The sequence below is a fragment of the Cucurbita pepo genome, chromosome 7, assembly GCF_057944985.1.
Source record: "Cucurbita pepo subsp. pepo isolate OVF chromosome 7, ASM5794498v1, whole genome shotgun sequence".
NCBI classification, from domain to species: Eukaryota; Viridiplantae; Streptophyta; class Magnoliopsida; order Cucurbitales; family Cucurbitaceae; genus Cucurbita; species Cucurbita pepo.
Genome location: NC_141804.1, coordinates 4,246,522 through 4,263,516, shown reverse-complemented (window position 1 = coordinate 4,263,516; position 16,995 = coordinate 4,246,522). Strand labels below are relative to the sequence as shown.

At 34.4% G+C, this 16,995-nt stretch overlaps 1 pseudogene; it reads right to left on the bottom strand.

Annotated features, from left to right (window-relative positions):
* Positions 1–13,863: 13,863 nt before the first annotated feature.
* Positions 13,864–14,965, bottom strand: LOC147791618 (putative carbohydrate esterase At4g34215 pseudogene; annotated as a pseudogene).
* Between the last annotated feature and the right edge of the window lie 2,030 nt (positions 14,966–16,995).

Genomic DNA, 16,995 nt, shown 5'->3' with positions numbered 1-16,995 from the left:
TATAATTGATCTATGCCTCTTCATTCCTTTCCCAGTTATCCTCACTTTTTATACTTAATTTTGATTCTATTTTAAGTATTATTTAAGTTTCAAAATCAATTTCAATCGATCAATATTTGTGGATGGGAGTATTTTTCGATCTTAATCATCTTAGATCACACCTAATTTGTTTAATAAAACTTCAACCTTGTATCTCTTTTCACCAGTCTTGTCTTACATGTCTTTTTCTATAGAATAAAAGACGAGATCTTTTGACATTAAAATATATTAGCTTAATTCACGAGGTAAATAAATATTTTCTCATTTCTAGGCCAAAAATAGATTTACCCTTTTGTTTTAAATCTTAAGATTTTGATTGGAGAAATTTAAATTGATTATTTATTTATTTTTTTAATTTGAAGAATGTGTAAATATCTATGTTAATTTAATAAAAATTTAATAAGAGTTTTTGGGTGATATAATTTGTATCAAATTAGGTTTCCTTACTCCATGAGAGAAATATATATGTGAATATTTTGACTTTGTTTTTCATTTATTAATGTGTCGTGTTAATGCAAATTATAAATTTGTGAAAGATAATGTCACGACCTAAAACAAAGGAATATTAATGTGATGTTCCACATTGATTGGAGAAGAGGACAAAACATCATTTACAAAGATGTGGAAACCTTCCACTAGCAGACACATTTTAAAGCCTTTAGGAGAAGTCCGAAAGAGAAAACTCAAAGAGGACAATATCTGCTAGCAGTGCGCCTGAGTCGTTACAAATGGTATCAGAGCCAAACACCGGACGTTGTGCCAGCCTTCTCGCAATTCCCCGAAGAGGGATAGACACGAGGCAGTGTGCCAATAAGGACGCTGGGACCCAAAGGGGGTGAATTGTGATGTCCCACATTGATTGGGGAGGAGGACAAAACACCATTTACAAGGGTGTGGAAACCTTCCTCTAACATACGTGTTTTTTTTTTAAGCCTTGAGGGGAAGCCCAAAAAAAAAAAAAACCTGAAAAAGACAATATTTACTAGCGGTGGGCCTAGGTCGTTACAATTACTAAAAATAAAACAATAAAATAGATAGCAAAACTTGTTAGAGGGTGGTGTTCATTTTCTAAGGTGACATGCATATTACTTTTATGAAAAATAAGCTTTACAATTTGATTTTTTTGTCTCATTCTATTATTTTGAACCGTTTTAGCCTCGTTTTTGCTTTTTAAGACGATATTAGAAGATTTAAGTTTTGTTGGCTCCACAAATAAACTCTAAGCTCGTTCTTCTAAATGGATGAATATTGTAGGTTAAATTAAACCAAGTAAAACTAAACATAGGAACGTTCGACCAAAGCGAGCTTAGAGTACCAAGGAGAGTCTAAACCGTCAATGAGCTAGATTTGATGAGCTTTTTTATGCATCAACCACACGTACTCTGTGGCTTTATTTATGTGCTATTATTTATGTTATGTGATATGAATGAACAATATGATGTATGTATGTAATTTCTTTTTATCTTTGATTATGACTGTGATGTTGATATGACCATGTTTATGCCCTTCGAGACACTATGATATATCATGTATGATAAGAATGAATGAAATACCTTGAATATGTCTATACGTCTCGTATAGAATTTACAACATGACTAATACGGAAGTATTGCATCCATCGTTTCATTGAACGATGATTTTTAATTAGGATCTCGTACATGTTTAATAGGACCTCATACATGAAATATTATTCGTGTTTCTTTCTTTGTTGTCGGTTTTCAGTAGTGTGAATGTGAACTAGTCCATAGTCAGGCCTAAAGGGTATGTTAGCTAGCTGCAGTGGATTCATGCAGATTTGTGTAATCCATGTGTAGAGAAGTATTATGCATTCAACTCTAACCGGAAGAGGAAGTAGAGCCCAAGGAATAAATTAGGTCCTACCAATGATGATACATGTTACATGTGAATACATTTTCTAACCCAAACAATCGGGTCACTTAATATTCTAAATACTCATCCTATGTTCAACATATTTTAGGTAAATGTAAGAGCTTCATGTACAGGTGTCACGATCTAGAATGGTTGTCCTCAACCTATTGACCTAAGTCTTTGAAATTCCGGTAAGAGCTTCATGTACAGGTGTCACGACCTAGAATGGCTGTCCTCAACCTATTGACCTAAGTCTTTAAAGAAACTGTGAAATTCCTACCTCCGGTGTTTGGAGTTTCCCTCCGTTTTTCCTCTCTAACTCTCTCTCTCTCTCCTTTTTTTTTTTCTTTCCTTTCATTCCTACAATTTATGTAAGCATTTTTTCTCTTCTACTATCATACCTACTGTCAAGAAGATTAAAAAAAATAGGTCAACAACAAAATTCGAACAAAATTCGAACTGACGCGCGAATAGCTCAATTAATTTCAAACCTGTCGCATTCGAACCTACCGCGAATAGCTCAATTAATTTCAAACCTGCCGCATTAGCGACTCAAGCACATCAACATTTGTTAAAAAGAACTATTTTTAATTTCATAAATTATGTAAAAGTCAAATGGTCAATTTGACTTATTCTTTTGTGGAGATGAAGGAGGATCGAGAATAAATCTCGTCCACAAACGTCTTTTGTCGGGAGACAATAAATACCCACAATATGTTATGTAAAATTCAGATTCGTGGATGAATGTAATTCAGATCTCAAATTGAGACGTTTTTCTTAGAAATCCGAGCATCATATTCGCCATTTCTAAGTTTCAAGCAATTCTTGTGGTAGAATTGCACCCGAGCCATTCAATCCAACCTTGATCAAGTTCGATTGTGGAGTGACTCAATTTAGAACAAGGTTTCCAAATCTTGCTTCTAAATCTTAGGTAATCTAATTCTAGCCTTATCTCTTGGTTGATCCAAATTTCGTATAAGGAGGTGTTAATTACTTTAATTCAATGTGTACATCTTTGTTGCCGACTCTTCTAAACCGTCAATGAGCTAGATTTGATGAGCTTTTTTGTGCATCAACCACATGTACTCTGTGGCTTTATTTATGTGCTATTATTTATGTTATGTGATATGGATGGACAATATGATGTATGTATGTAATTTCTTTTTATCTTTGATTATGACTGTGATGTTGATGTGACCATGTTTATGCCCTTCGAGACACTATGATATATCATGTATGATAAGAACGAATGAAATACCTTGAATATGTCTGTACGTCTCGTATAGAATTTACAACATGACTAATACGGAAGTATGCATCCATTGTTTCATTGAACGATGATTTTTAATTGGGATCTCGTACATGTTTAATAGGACATCATACAGGCAATATTATTCGTGTTTCTTTCTTTTCTGTGGGTTTTCAGTAGTGTGAATGTGAACTAGTCCATATTCAGGCCTAAAGGGTATGTTAGCTAGCTGACGCAGTGGATTCATGCAGATTTGTGTAATCCATGTGTAAAGAAGTATTATGCATTTAACTCTAACCGGAAGAGGAAGTAGAGCCCAAGGAATAAATTAGGTCCTACCAATGATGATACATGTTACATGTGAATACATTTTCTAACCCGAACAATCGGGTCACTTAATATTCTAAATACTCATCCTATGTTTAACATATTTTAAGTAAATGTAAGAGCTTCATGTACCGCTGTCCCTAGAGTGGTTGTCCTCAACCTATTGTCCTAAGTCTTTGAAATTCCTGTTGACCGGTGTGACGACCTAGAATGGTTGTCCTCTTTAAAGAAACTGTGAAATTCCTACCTCCAAACCCGTGTTTGGAGTTTCCCTCAGTTTTTCCTCTCTAACTCTCTCTCTCCTTTTTTTTTTTTTCTCCTTTTTTTTCTGTTCTTTCATTCCCACAATATATGTAAGCATTTTTTCTCTTCTACCTCATGCTAGACCTATTGCCAAGAAGATTAAAAAAATATGTCAATAACAGAATTCGAACCTAGGCGCGAATAGCTCAATTAATTTCAAATCTGTCGCATTCGAACCTACTCGTGAATAGCTCAATTAATTTCAAATCTGTCGCATTCGAACCTACTCGCGAATAGCTCAATTAATTTCAAACCTGTCTCATTAGCGACTCAAGCACATCAACATTGGTTAAAAAGAACTATTTTTAATTTCATAAATTATGTAAAAGTCAAATAGTCAATTTGACTTATTCTTTTGTGGAGATTAAAGAGGATCGAGAATAAATCCCGTCTACAGACGTCTTTTATCGGGAGACTATAAATACCCACAATATGTTAGGTAAAATTCAGATTCGTGGATGAATGTAATTCAGATCTCAAATTGAGACGTTTTCTTAGAAATCCGAGCATCATATTCGCCATTTCTAAGTTTCAAGCAATTCTTGTGGTAGAATTGCACCCGGGTCATTCAATCAATCCTTGATCAAGTTCGATTGTGGAGTGACTTAATTTAGAACAAGGTTTCCAAATCTTGCTTCTAGATCTTACGTAATCTAATTCTAGCCTTATTTCTTGGTTATCCAAATTTGAGGTGTTAATTATTTTGATTCAAGGGTTTTTGCTTCAACAAAAGCTTGTATCGTTGGGCTGAGGATTAGGGTTGCCTTATTAGTTTGGTATCAGAGCCTATGTTTACATTTTTGTGGCTGACTCTTCTAGAATTGATTTTATCTCTCATTTCTGCTATTGTTTATCTTTTCTTTAAATCTGTCCATTTATTTTCTTGCCGTACTTTCCACCATTATTCATCAACTTTTCACTTTGTTCTCATTTTCTTCCTAAAGATCACATTGAGATCTTGGGAAAAAAAATCTTATCATATTTGTTCTCACGATTGTAATTATAAACGATCTTTATCATTTTTTTAAAAATCATTTGCATGTTTATTTGAAGATCAAATAAACTTCGATTCGCATCTTTTTCTTAACCCATCTAAATCTAGAAGCGTTGTGTTTGATATTTTTTTTTCCTCATAATCTACGCTTGAAGATAACTTTTAAATTTCCCGAATTCTGTAAAAAGGTTACGATTGTGATTATAAACGATCTTTATCATTTTTTTTTAGATCATTTGCATGTTTATTTGAAGATCAAATAAACTTCGATTCACATCTTTTTCTTAGTCCATCTAAATCTACAAGCATTGTGTTTGATTTTTTTTTTGCTCATAATCTACGCTTGAAGATAACTTTTAAATTTACCGAATTCTGTAAAAAGGAGAGTTAGATCGTTCTTAAAATCTTCACGTCCTTTCTTTTTGGAAATTCTTCAAGAAAGTAGTTTATGGATTTTCAAAATATATGTCAACAACAAAATTCGAACCTACGCACGAAGAGCTCAAATGATTTCAAACCTATCGCATTAGAGACTCAAGCACATCAACATTGGTTAGAAAGAACTATTTTTAATTTCATAAATTATGTAAAAGTCAAATGGTCAATTTGATTTTGTGGAGATTAAAGAGGACCGAGAATAAATCCCGTCTACAGACGTCTTTTATCGGGAGACTATAAATACCCACAATATATTAGGTAAAATTCAGATTCGTGGATGAATGTAATTCAGATCTCAAATTGAGACGTTTTCTTAGAAATCCGAGCATCATATTCGCCATTTCTAAGTTTCAAGCAATTCTTGTGGTAGAATTGCACCCGGGTCATTCAATCAATCCTTGATCAAGTTCGATTGTGGAGTGACTTAATTTAGAACAAGGTTTCCAAATCTTGCTTCTAGATCTTACGTAATCTAATTCTAGCCTTATTTCTTGGTTATCCAAATTTGAGGTGTTAATTATTTTGATTCAAGGGTTTTTGCTTCAACAAAAGCTTGTATCGTTGGGCTGAGGATTAGGGTTGCCTTATTAGTTTGGTATCAGAGCCTATGTTTACATTTTTGTGGCTGACTCTTCTAGAATTGATTTTATCTCTCATTTCTGCTATTGTTTATCTTTTCTTTAAATCTGTCCATTTATTTTCTTGCCGTACTTTCCACCATTATTCATCAACTTTTCACTTTGTTCTCATTTTCTTCCTAAAGATCACATTGAGATCTTGGGAAAAAAAATCTTATCATATTTGTTCTCACGATTGTAATTATAAACGATCTTTATCATTTTTTTAAAAATCATTTGCATGTTTATTTGAAGATCAAATAAACTTCGATTCGCATCTTTTTCTTAACCCATCTAAATCTAGAAGCGTTGTGTTTGATATTTTTTTTTCCTCATAATCTACGCTTGAAGATAACTTTTAAATTTCCCGAATTCTGTAAAAAGGTTACGATTGTGATTATAAACGATCTTTATCATTTTTTTTTAGATCATTTGCATGTTTATTTGAAGATCAAATAAACTTCGATTCACATCTTTTTCTTAGTCCATCTAAATCTACAAGCATTGTGTTTGATTTTTTTTTTGCTCATAATCTACGCTTGAAGATAACTTTTAAATTTACCGAATTCTGTAAAAAGGAGAGTTAGATCGTTCTTAAAATCTTCACGTCCTTTCTTTTTGGAAATTCTTCAAGAAAGTAGTTTATGGATTTTCAAAATATATGTCAACAACAAAATTCGAACCTACGCACGAAGAGCTCAAATGATTTCAAACCTATCGCATTAGAGACTCAAGCACATCAACATTGGTTAGAAAGAACTATTTTTAATTTCATAAATTATGTAAAAGTCAAATGGTCAATTTGATTTTGTGGAGATTAAAGAGGACCGAGAATAAATCCCGTCTACAGACGTCTTTTATCGGGAGACTATAAATACCCACAATATATTAGGTAAAATTCAGATTCGTGGATGAATGTAATTCAGATCTCAAATTGAGACGTTTTCTTAGAAATCCGAGCATCATATTCGCCATTTCTAAGTTTCAAGCAATTCTTGTGGTAGAATTGCACCCGGGTCATTCAATCAATCCTTGATCAAGTTCGATTGTGGAGTGACTTAATTTAGAACAAGGTTTCCAAATCTTGCTTCTAGATCTTACGTAATCTAATTCTAGCCTTATCTCTTGGTTATCCAAATTTGAGGTGTTAATTATTTTGATTCAAGGGTTTTTGCTTCAACAAAAGCTTGTATCGTTGGGCTGAGGATTAGGGTTGCCTTATTAGTTTGGTATCAGAGCCTATGTTTACATCTTTGTGGCCGACTCTTCTAGAATTGATTTTATCTCTCATTTCTGCTATTGTTTATCTTTTCTTTAAATCTGTCCATTTATTTTCTTGCGTACTTTCCACCATTATTCATCAACTTTTCACTTTGTTCTCATTTTCTTCCTAAAGATCACGTTGAGATCTTGGGAAAAAAAATCTTATCATATTTGTTCTTACGATTGTAATTATAAACGATCTTTATCATTTTTTTTAAAAATCATTTGCATGTTTATTTGAAGATCAAATAAACTTCGATTCGCATCTTTTTCTTAACCCATCTAAATCTAGAAGCGTGTGTTTGATATTTTTTTTTTCCTCATAATCTACGCTTGAAGATAACTTTTAAATTTCCCGAATTCTGTAAAAAGGTTACGATTGTCATTATAAACGATCTTTATCATTTTTTTTAGATCATTTGCATGTTTATTTGAAGATCAAATAAACTTCGATTCACATCTTTTTCTTAGTCCATCTAAATCTACAAGCATTGTGTTTGATTTTTTTTTGCTCATAATCTACGCTTGAAAATAACTTTTAAATTTACCGAATTCTGTAAAAAGGAGAGTTAGATCGTTCTTAAAATCTTCACGTCCTTTCTTTTTGGAAATTCTTCAAGAAAGTAGTTTATGGATTTACAAAAAATATGTCAACAACAAAATTCGAACCTACGCACGAAGAGCTCAAATGATTTCAAACCTATCGCATTAGAGACTCAAGCACATCAACATTGGTTAGAAAGAACTATTTTTAATTTCATAAATTATGTAAAAGTCAAATGGTCAATTTGATTTTGTGGAGATTAAAGGGGATCGAGAATAAATCCCGTCCACAAACGTCTTTTGTCGGGAGACTATAACTACCCACAACTATGTAAAATTCAGATTTGTGGATGAATGTAATTCAGATCTCACATTGAGACGTTTCCCTTAGAAATTCGAGCATCATATTTGCCATTGCGAAGTTTTAAGTCATTCTTGTGGTAGAATTGCACCCGAGCCATTCAATCAAGCCTTGATCAAGTTCGATTCTGGAGTGATTCAATTTAGAACAAGGTTTCCAAATCTTGCTTCTAGATCTTCGATCGTAAGTGGTAATCTAATTCTAGCCTTATCTCTTGGTTGATCCAAATTTTGTATAATTTCATATCAGAAGGTGTTAATTACTTTGATTCAAGGGTTCTTACCTCAACAAAAGCTTGGATCGTTGGGCGGAGGATTAGGGTTGCCTTCTCAGTTACAAACTCTCCCCCTTTCATCCTCAAAAGTTCTAATGCCCAATTAAACATTCTGTGTTAGGTTTGGTATAGAGCTGATTTAGTTATTTCAACTAGATTTGATTTAGTTATTTGAATTAGCTTTGATTTAGTTATTTGATTTAGATTTTGTTTTCGATGTATTCTAACACAAGATAATAGCCAATTTCATTCTTCAATAGAATAGAATGAGAGATAGTCATGCCCTAAACTTAGCCAAGTTAAAACTAGAAGCAACAGTCTTTTACGTGTCATTATAAAAGTATGTCGATGGAGAGTTCATTTGTTCAGCCTACAATTCCGAAATTTGATGGGTAGTATGATCATTGGGCGATGCTCATGGAAAACTTTTTGTGTTCAAAATGGTACTGGGATTTGGTGGAGAATGGGATTCCTGCAACAACAGAAGACATCATTTTCACAAATGTAGTTTTCACATATGCCTAGAAGAAGCACATTGAAGATCAGAAGTTGAAAGATTTGAAAGCAAAAAATTATTTATTTCAAGCATTAGATCATTCGATCTTGGAGACAATCCTCAACAAGGATACACCAAAGAAAATATGGGATTCTATGAAGCAGAATTATCAAGGTACGGGTAAAGTGTGTACATTTGCAAGTTCTTCGGAAGGAGTTTGAAATGCTTCACATGAAGGCAGAAGAATCTGTGAATGAGTATTTTGCTCGGACCCTTAGCATAGCCAACAAGATGAATCTAAATGGTGAGAACAAAGAAGATGTTGAAGTAGTTGAAAAAACGTGAGATCTATGACTCCCAAGTTTAATTATATTGTGTGTTCCATTGAGGAGTCCAATGATACAACCATCTTAACCATGGATGAGTTGCAAAGCAACCTGCTTGTGCATGAACAATGCATGAGTTCTCATGTTGAAGAAGAACACACTTTGAAGATCACTCATGGTGAACAATCTAGAGGAAGGGGTCAAGGTCGTGGAAGTTTTAGATGCAGAGGAAGGGGACGAGACAGACAAACCTTCAATAGGGCCACAGTGGAGTGCTATAATTGTCACAAGCTAGGACATTTTCAATGGGAATGTCAAAGCAAGGAGAAGGAGGCAAACTATGCAGAGACTCAAGAAGAGATATTGCTGACGACTTACGTGAATATGAATAAGGCCAATAGAGAAGATATGTGGTTCCTTGACTTGGGATGTAGCAATCATATGTGTGGGAAGAAGGAATATTTTTTAGGTTTTGATGGAAGTTTCAGAGATTCAATGAAGCTGGGTAACAACTCGAGCATGGTTGTAACCGGAAAGGGTAATACACGGCTACAAGTGAATGGAATCATACACAGATAATCATAGGAGTGTTCTATGTGCCAGAGCTGAAGAAAAATTTGCTGAGTATTGGAAAATTGCAAGCAAAGGGGCTTATCATTTTGTTTCAAAAGGGAACGTGCAAGGTGTTTCATCCTGAGAGAGGCTTAATCAGGGAGACAAAGATGTCTTCGAATCGAATGTTTGTACTACATGCTATGTCTAAGCCTGTAGCATCCACTTGTTTCAATACAATCACAGAAGATATTGAGCAACTTTGGCACTGTAGATATGGACATTTGGGCATTAAAGGATTAAAGACTCTTCAGCAAAAGAAGATGGTGGATGATTTACCACAGCTCAAGTCAACATTGGGACTGTGTAAAAATTGTCTGGTGGGTAAGCAACAAAGGCACTCGTTTCCAAAAAGGAGCACATAGTGAGCTTTAAAAATTCTCCAATTGGTGCATGCTGATATTTGTGGACCGATCAGAGTCATCTCAAACAGCAAGAAAAGGTACTTGATTACTTTTAGATGAATTCAGCAGAAAAAACATGGGTTTATTTCTTAATAGAAAAATCAGAAGCCTTTGCTGCATTTAAAAACTTTAAATTTCATGTCGAGAAGAAAACAAACTCATTTATTAAAGCCTTACAAACTGATCGAGGAGGAGAGTTTACATCACAAGAATTCACCAATTTTTGTGATGTAAATAGTATACAAAGACAACTGACAGTTGCATACACGCCACAGTAGAATGGAGTTGCGGAACGAAAAAATAGAACTGTTATGAATATGGTTCGTAGTATGATTTTAGAAAAGAAAATTCCGAACAGTTTATGGCTTGAAGCAGTCAACTGTTCTCTGTATGTACTGAATCGAAGTCAAACATTGGCTGTTAAAAAAACAAAACTCGAGAAGAAGCTTCGAGTGGAGTCAAACCTTCAGTTGAGCATTTGAGAGTTTTTGGATGTATCTCTCATATTCATGTGCTTAACAATAGAAGAACTAAGTTGGATGATAAGAGTTTGAGTTGTGTTTTGCTGGGAGTTAGTGAAAAGTCAAAGGCTTAAAGACTCTATGATCCAACTTCACAAAGGATCATAATAAGTAGGGATGTTGTATCCGAGGAAGATAAGAGTTGTGACTGGGATAAGACCTATGAAGAATCCATTATGTGCGATCTGGAATGGGGTGATCAAGAGGAGGCAGCAGATGTTTGTGATGAAAATGAAGAAGGCAGCGAATCTGATATAGAAGTTGCAGAGGAAAATATTTTCTCTGGCTCTTTGACTGAAGCAAGCTCTCCTAGCTTGAATATGGGGAGGAATAGGAGACCACCCGTCTGGATGAGAGACTATGCAACAGGAGAAAATCTTTCTGAATAAGATAATGAAGCTCACTTGACCATGTCTATCACTACTAATCCTGTAAACTTTGAAGACGCATTGAAGAGTGGGAAATGGAGGCAAGCTATAGATCTGAAAATAGAAGAAATAAACATGGGAATTGATAGAATTACCTGAGGGCGGAAAGAAGGTTGGAGTAAAATGGATTTATAAGACGAAATTCAATGAAAATGGAGAAGTCGACAAATACAAGGCTAGGCTTGTAGCCAAGGGGTATACTCAAGAGCATGGGGTAGACTATACTGAAGTATTTGCACCAGTTGCACGCATGGAGACAATTCGTTTGGTGGTAGAACTTGCAGCTCAAAGAGGCTGGTCCATCTATCAGCTGGACGTGAAATCTACATTTCTAAATGGTGATTTGAATGAAGAGATCTTTGTGGAGCAACCTTATGGATATGTGCGAAAGGGACATGAGCAGAAGGTTTACAAGTTAAAGAAGGCACTATATGGGCTTAAGCAAGCTCCACGTGCTTGGTATAGCCGTATAGAAGCCTATTTTATGAAGGAAGGTTTTGAGAAATGTGACTATGAGCTTACTTTTTTCATCCAGAGAGGAAAAGAAGCCAAAGTATTAATTGTAAGTCTCTATGTTGATGATCTCAGGTTTCTGGAAATGATGAATTAATGTTTATCGAGTTTAAAAATTCCATGAAAAATGAGTTTGACATGACAGATCTTGGTAAGATGAGATATTTTCTTAGCTTTGAAGTCTTACAAAAATCTAGTGATATTTTTATAAGTAAGAAGAAGTATGCTTTGGAGGTCTGAAATAGTTTGGAATGGACAAAAGTAATTCTGTTCATAATCCTATTGTCCCTGGATGCAAACTTATGAAAGATGAAGATGGAATAAACATGGACAAAACTTATTATAAGCAAGTTATAGGCCGTCTTAATTATCTCACAACTCGACCTGACATAATGTTTGTAGCGAGTCTAATTAGTAGATATATGGAGAATCCCACTGAGCTTCATTTACCGGCAACAAAAAGGGTACTACATTATTTGAAGGAAACATCTGGGCTCGAAATTTTCTATCGGAAAGGAGGAGATGATGATTTTGTTGCATACACAATGATTATGTTGGAATTTGGATGAGAGAAAGAGTACTTCAGGCTATGTGTTTTCATTGAGTTCTGAAGCACTATTATGGTCATAAAAGAAACAACCAATAGTAAGTCCTTGCACAGAAGTAGAATTCATAGCTGCAGCTTCATGTGCATACCAGGCAGTATGGTTAAAAGGGTGTTGGAAAAGCTGTCAGGATCAAGACAAGTCAATTCGCTGTGATAGTAGCTCTGCTATCAAGCTTTCAAACAACCCAGTAATGCATGGTCGGAGTTGGTGCATTGTGGCACATAGGACCTGTTAGTTGATATGATGACTAAACCACTAAAATTGGATGCTTTCTTGAAGATAGATATAAACAGAGTACTATTTGTGTTCAGGAATTGTTAGGTTTGATTTGATTTAGATTTGATTTAGTTATTTGAATTAGATGTGATTTACATTTCCATTTAGTTATTTGAATTAGATCTGATTTATACATTTCCTTATTTTCCGTGTATTCTATTATAGGAGGAGAGATTTCTCTCGATTTTCTTATATTTCTAGTTTTCTCTCTATTCTTAATATTCTCTTGTCTATTTTCCTTACCCAAGTTGCTACATTGTCTCGTTGGTAGCTCTACCGACGCAGACTACTAACATCCGCTCATTACATATCAACCTATGGATGATGAAGACCGTATCAAACCACAGTCTTCTTGGGAATGATTTCTCGGGTTCCCTATCCTTGTACATGTTTTCAACAATTAGGGTCATCCTAGAGCTACCCCGCCCCCTGTTGTTTCACCCTCCTAAGGTTTAATGGTCACAACTAGGGCTTTGTCATCCCTAAGGTTTAATGGTCACAACTAGGACTTTGTCATCCAATAGAGTGTAATTACAAGCACGTGACTGTGGTTTTTAGAAAATTCTAGAAGGTTCATGAAAATCTTGAATATATCCTTAGGCCCTAACTTGGTTTAGATTCCATTTTTGTCTTACAACAACTCGAAGATGGTTAGGCCTTACAAAAAGTAGTAGATCATTTGGAAGATGTTTAGGCCGTAACATTATAAAGAGTTCTAAGGACATTTTGGTCATTTCTCCCTAATTTTTGGTTTAGACTTTGATATAAAGTTACATGATATTTGGAGGTCATTTATATCATGAATTGAAAATAAAGTTACTTAAGAGCAAATCGATCGGTTAATACTAAAATTTTGCTTATTAGGATTTATAGTCATTATATTTTAATCCTTTTTCTTACTTTATAATAAAATTTCAAACAACATTTTCATTTATAAATACCTCTCCGGACGAAGGGCTATCGATTCATTAGAAATTGAGAAGTAAGAAAATAATATCTTCCACAAAAACATTCACCCCTAAAATAGAAGCCATTTTGAAAGAACCTATATAGGAACATCCCTTTTGAAAGAAACTAATTCAAGAAACTAATTCAAGAACCGATGGAACGCTTTCTACTTCAAGACCAAGTATTAAAATTTGGTATTATTAGTTTTTAATTGGTGCAGTCAACCATTTCACAAAAATTAATATTTAGAACAACTTAAATATTCTTTAATTACTGCATTATTCTAAAAAAAAATTAACGTTGACAATTTCATTTGCCCATTAAATAGGTGTCTTGAATCTAGGTTACCATTTTGATTTTAAACTTTTGTTTTTTTGGTTCAATAATAAACAAAATTCGATTATATTTTTAATTATTTAAATAAAGAAAACACTTCTACCTAGTATTAAGTATGTTAAGGTTCAAATTTAAATGTTTTTATTGAGATAGAATAATAGATCAATCAATAGAGATGAGAATGACACATAATAAGATCAAAGTAAATGACCATAGTGAGCGAGATATGTGTCTGCCAACCATTTACCCAAAACAATTTCTGTTTCCGTGTTAAAATGACCATGATCCCACGAAAAGCCTTCAAATGTGGTAAAGTTTATAGGTAACTCCCAAGAGTCGATAGTAATGATGTCTGGAAGCTCTTTTTGGACGGCATCTTCAGCTGCTCTCACTGCCGGCAAGTTATGAGTATCGTGCTTCATAAAAAAGTCATACATGGATATCTTAACAATAATGACCGGTAAAAATCTAGGTTTTATATCATTGCGGATGTCGGTGATGAACTTCTTTAAGTTGTCTTTGTATCTTTGAGCGGTGTCATTCATAGCCGCATCGCTTTCTCCTTGATACCAAAACAAAGCACGCACAACTCCACCTTCTTTTTCTGATGTTTTAATTCGTTCAATGAAATTTTGGTAAAAAGTTGCACTAGGATTGCTAGGGTTTTTTATCCATTGTTCAATTAAAGTGCCACCTCTAGCACAAGGAACTAAACCCACGGTGCCTGCCTTTTGTCCAGCTTTTTCTTTGAACTGGTGAGCAAACGGTATCCCCGGACCAATCCCTGGAGTGTGACTAATGTCAATCCCCAAATGGAGAGGTTCATGTGCTATCTCCCATTGGCGCTCAGGGTTCAACCGTAGGATGGATGGGTCGGATTGACACTCCAATGGGACCTTTCCATCCCACACAAGTTTCCCGTTTTGAATTTTCTCTACCCCACCTCGACCAGCCATGTTGCTCTGACCGGCCAGGATGAATATGTTGGTGGGAGAAGTAGCCCCTGAAAGGGAAGGGCTAAACAATATCATACACAACAAGATTGATAGTTTCAGCAAAACCATTTTGACCCTTTGTGTCTGTGCAAATAGACACAGAAGAAAGTATTAAAAGAATTAAAAGCTACTTTTTCTTGTCGGGAAGAATTGATAACTTTTTGTGTCTATTTGCACAGACACAACTACTCTCCCGTTAAAACGCTTATCACTCTCCTTCTATTTTATAATTGATCTATGCCTCTTCATTCCTTTCCCAGTTATCCTCACTTTTTATACTTAATTTTGATTCTATTTTAAGTATTATTTAAGTTTCAAAATCAATTTCAATCGATCAATATTTGTGGATGGGAGTATTTTTCGATCTTAATCATCTTAGATCACACCTAATTTGTTTAATAAAACTTCAACCTTGTATCTCTTTTCACCAATCTTGTCTTACATGTCTTTTTCTATAGAATAAAAGACGAGATCTTTTGACATTAAAATATATTAGCTTAATTCACGAGGTAAATAAATATTTTCTCATTTCTAGGCCAAAAATAGATTTACCCTTTTGTTTTAAATCTTAAGATTTTGATTGGAGAAATTTAAATTGATTATTTATTTATTTTTTTAATTTGAAGAATGTGTAAATATCTATGTTAATTTAATAAAAATTTAATAAGAGTTTTTGGGTGATATAATTTGTATCAAATTAGGTTTCCTTACTCCATGAGAGAAATATATATGTGAATATTTTGACTTTGTTTTTCATTTATTAATGTGTCATGCAAATTATAAATTTGTGAAAGATAATGTCACAACCTAAAACAACCTAAAACAAAGGAATATTAATGTGATGTTCCACATTGATTGGAGAGGAGGACAAAACATCATTTACAAAGATGTGGAAACCTTCCTCTAGCAGACACGTTTTAAAGCCTCTAGGAGAAGTCCGAAAGGGAAAGCTCAAAGAGGACAATATCTGCTAGCAATGTGCCTGGGTCGTTACAAATGGTATCAGAGCCAAACAACGGACGTTGTGCCAGCCTTCTCGCAATTCCCCGAAGTGGGATAGACACGATGCAGTGTGTCAATAAGGACGCTGGGACCCAAAGGGGGTGAATTGTGATGTGAATTGTGATGTCCCACATTGATTGGGGAGGAGGACAGGGTGTGGAAACCTTCCTCTAACATAAGTGTTTTAAAGTCTTGAGGGGAAGCCCGAAAGAAAAGCCCAAAAAAGATAATATTTACTAACGGTGGGCCTAGGTCGTTACAATTACGGGCAAAAATAAAACAATAAAATAGATAGCAAAACTGGTTAGAGGGAAAATAAGGGGTATATAACAATAGATCTATTTGGTGTTCATTTTCTAAGGTGACATGCATATTACTTTTATGAAAAATAAGCTTTACAATTTGATTTTTTTGTCTCATTCTATTATTTTGAATCGTTTTAACCTCGTTTTTGCTTTTTAAGACGATATTAGAAGATTTAAGTTTTGTTGGCTCCACAAATAAACTCTAAGCTCGTTCTTCTAAATGGATGAATATTGTAGGTTAAATTAAACCAAGTAAAACTAAACATAGGAACGTTCGACCAAAGCGAGCTTAGAGTACCAAGGAGAGTCTAAACCGTCAATGAGCTAGATTTGATGAGCTTTTTTATGCATCAACCACACGTACTCTGTGGCTTTATTTATGTGCTATTATTTATGTTATGTGATATGAATGAACAATATGATGTATGTATCTAATTTCTTTTTATCTTTGATTATGACTGTGATGTTGATATGACCATGTTTATGCCCTTCGAGACACTATGATATATCATGTATGATAAGAATGAATGAAATACCTTGAATATGTCTGTACGTTTCGTATAGAATTTACAACATGACTAATACGGAAGTATTGCATCCATCGTTTCATTGAACGATGATTTTTAATTGGGATCTCGTACATGTTTAATAGGACCTCATACATGCAATATTATTCGTGTTTCTTTCTTTTCTGTCGGTTTTCAGTAGTGTGAATGTGAACTAGTCCATAGTTAGGCCTAAAGGGTATGTTAGCTAGCTGACACAGTGGATTCATGCATATTTGTGTAATCCATGTGTAGAGAAGGATTATGCATTCAACTCTAACCGGAAGAGGAAGTAGAGCCCAAGGAATAAATTAGGTTCTACCAATGATGATACATGTTATATGTGAATACATTTTCTAACCCAAACAATCGGGTCACTTAATATTCTAAATACTCATCCTAT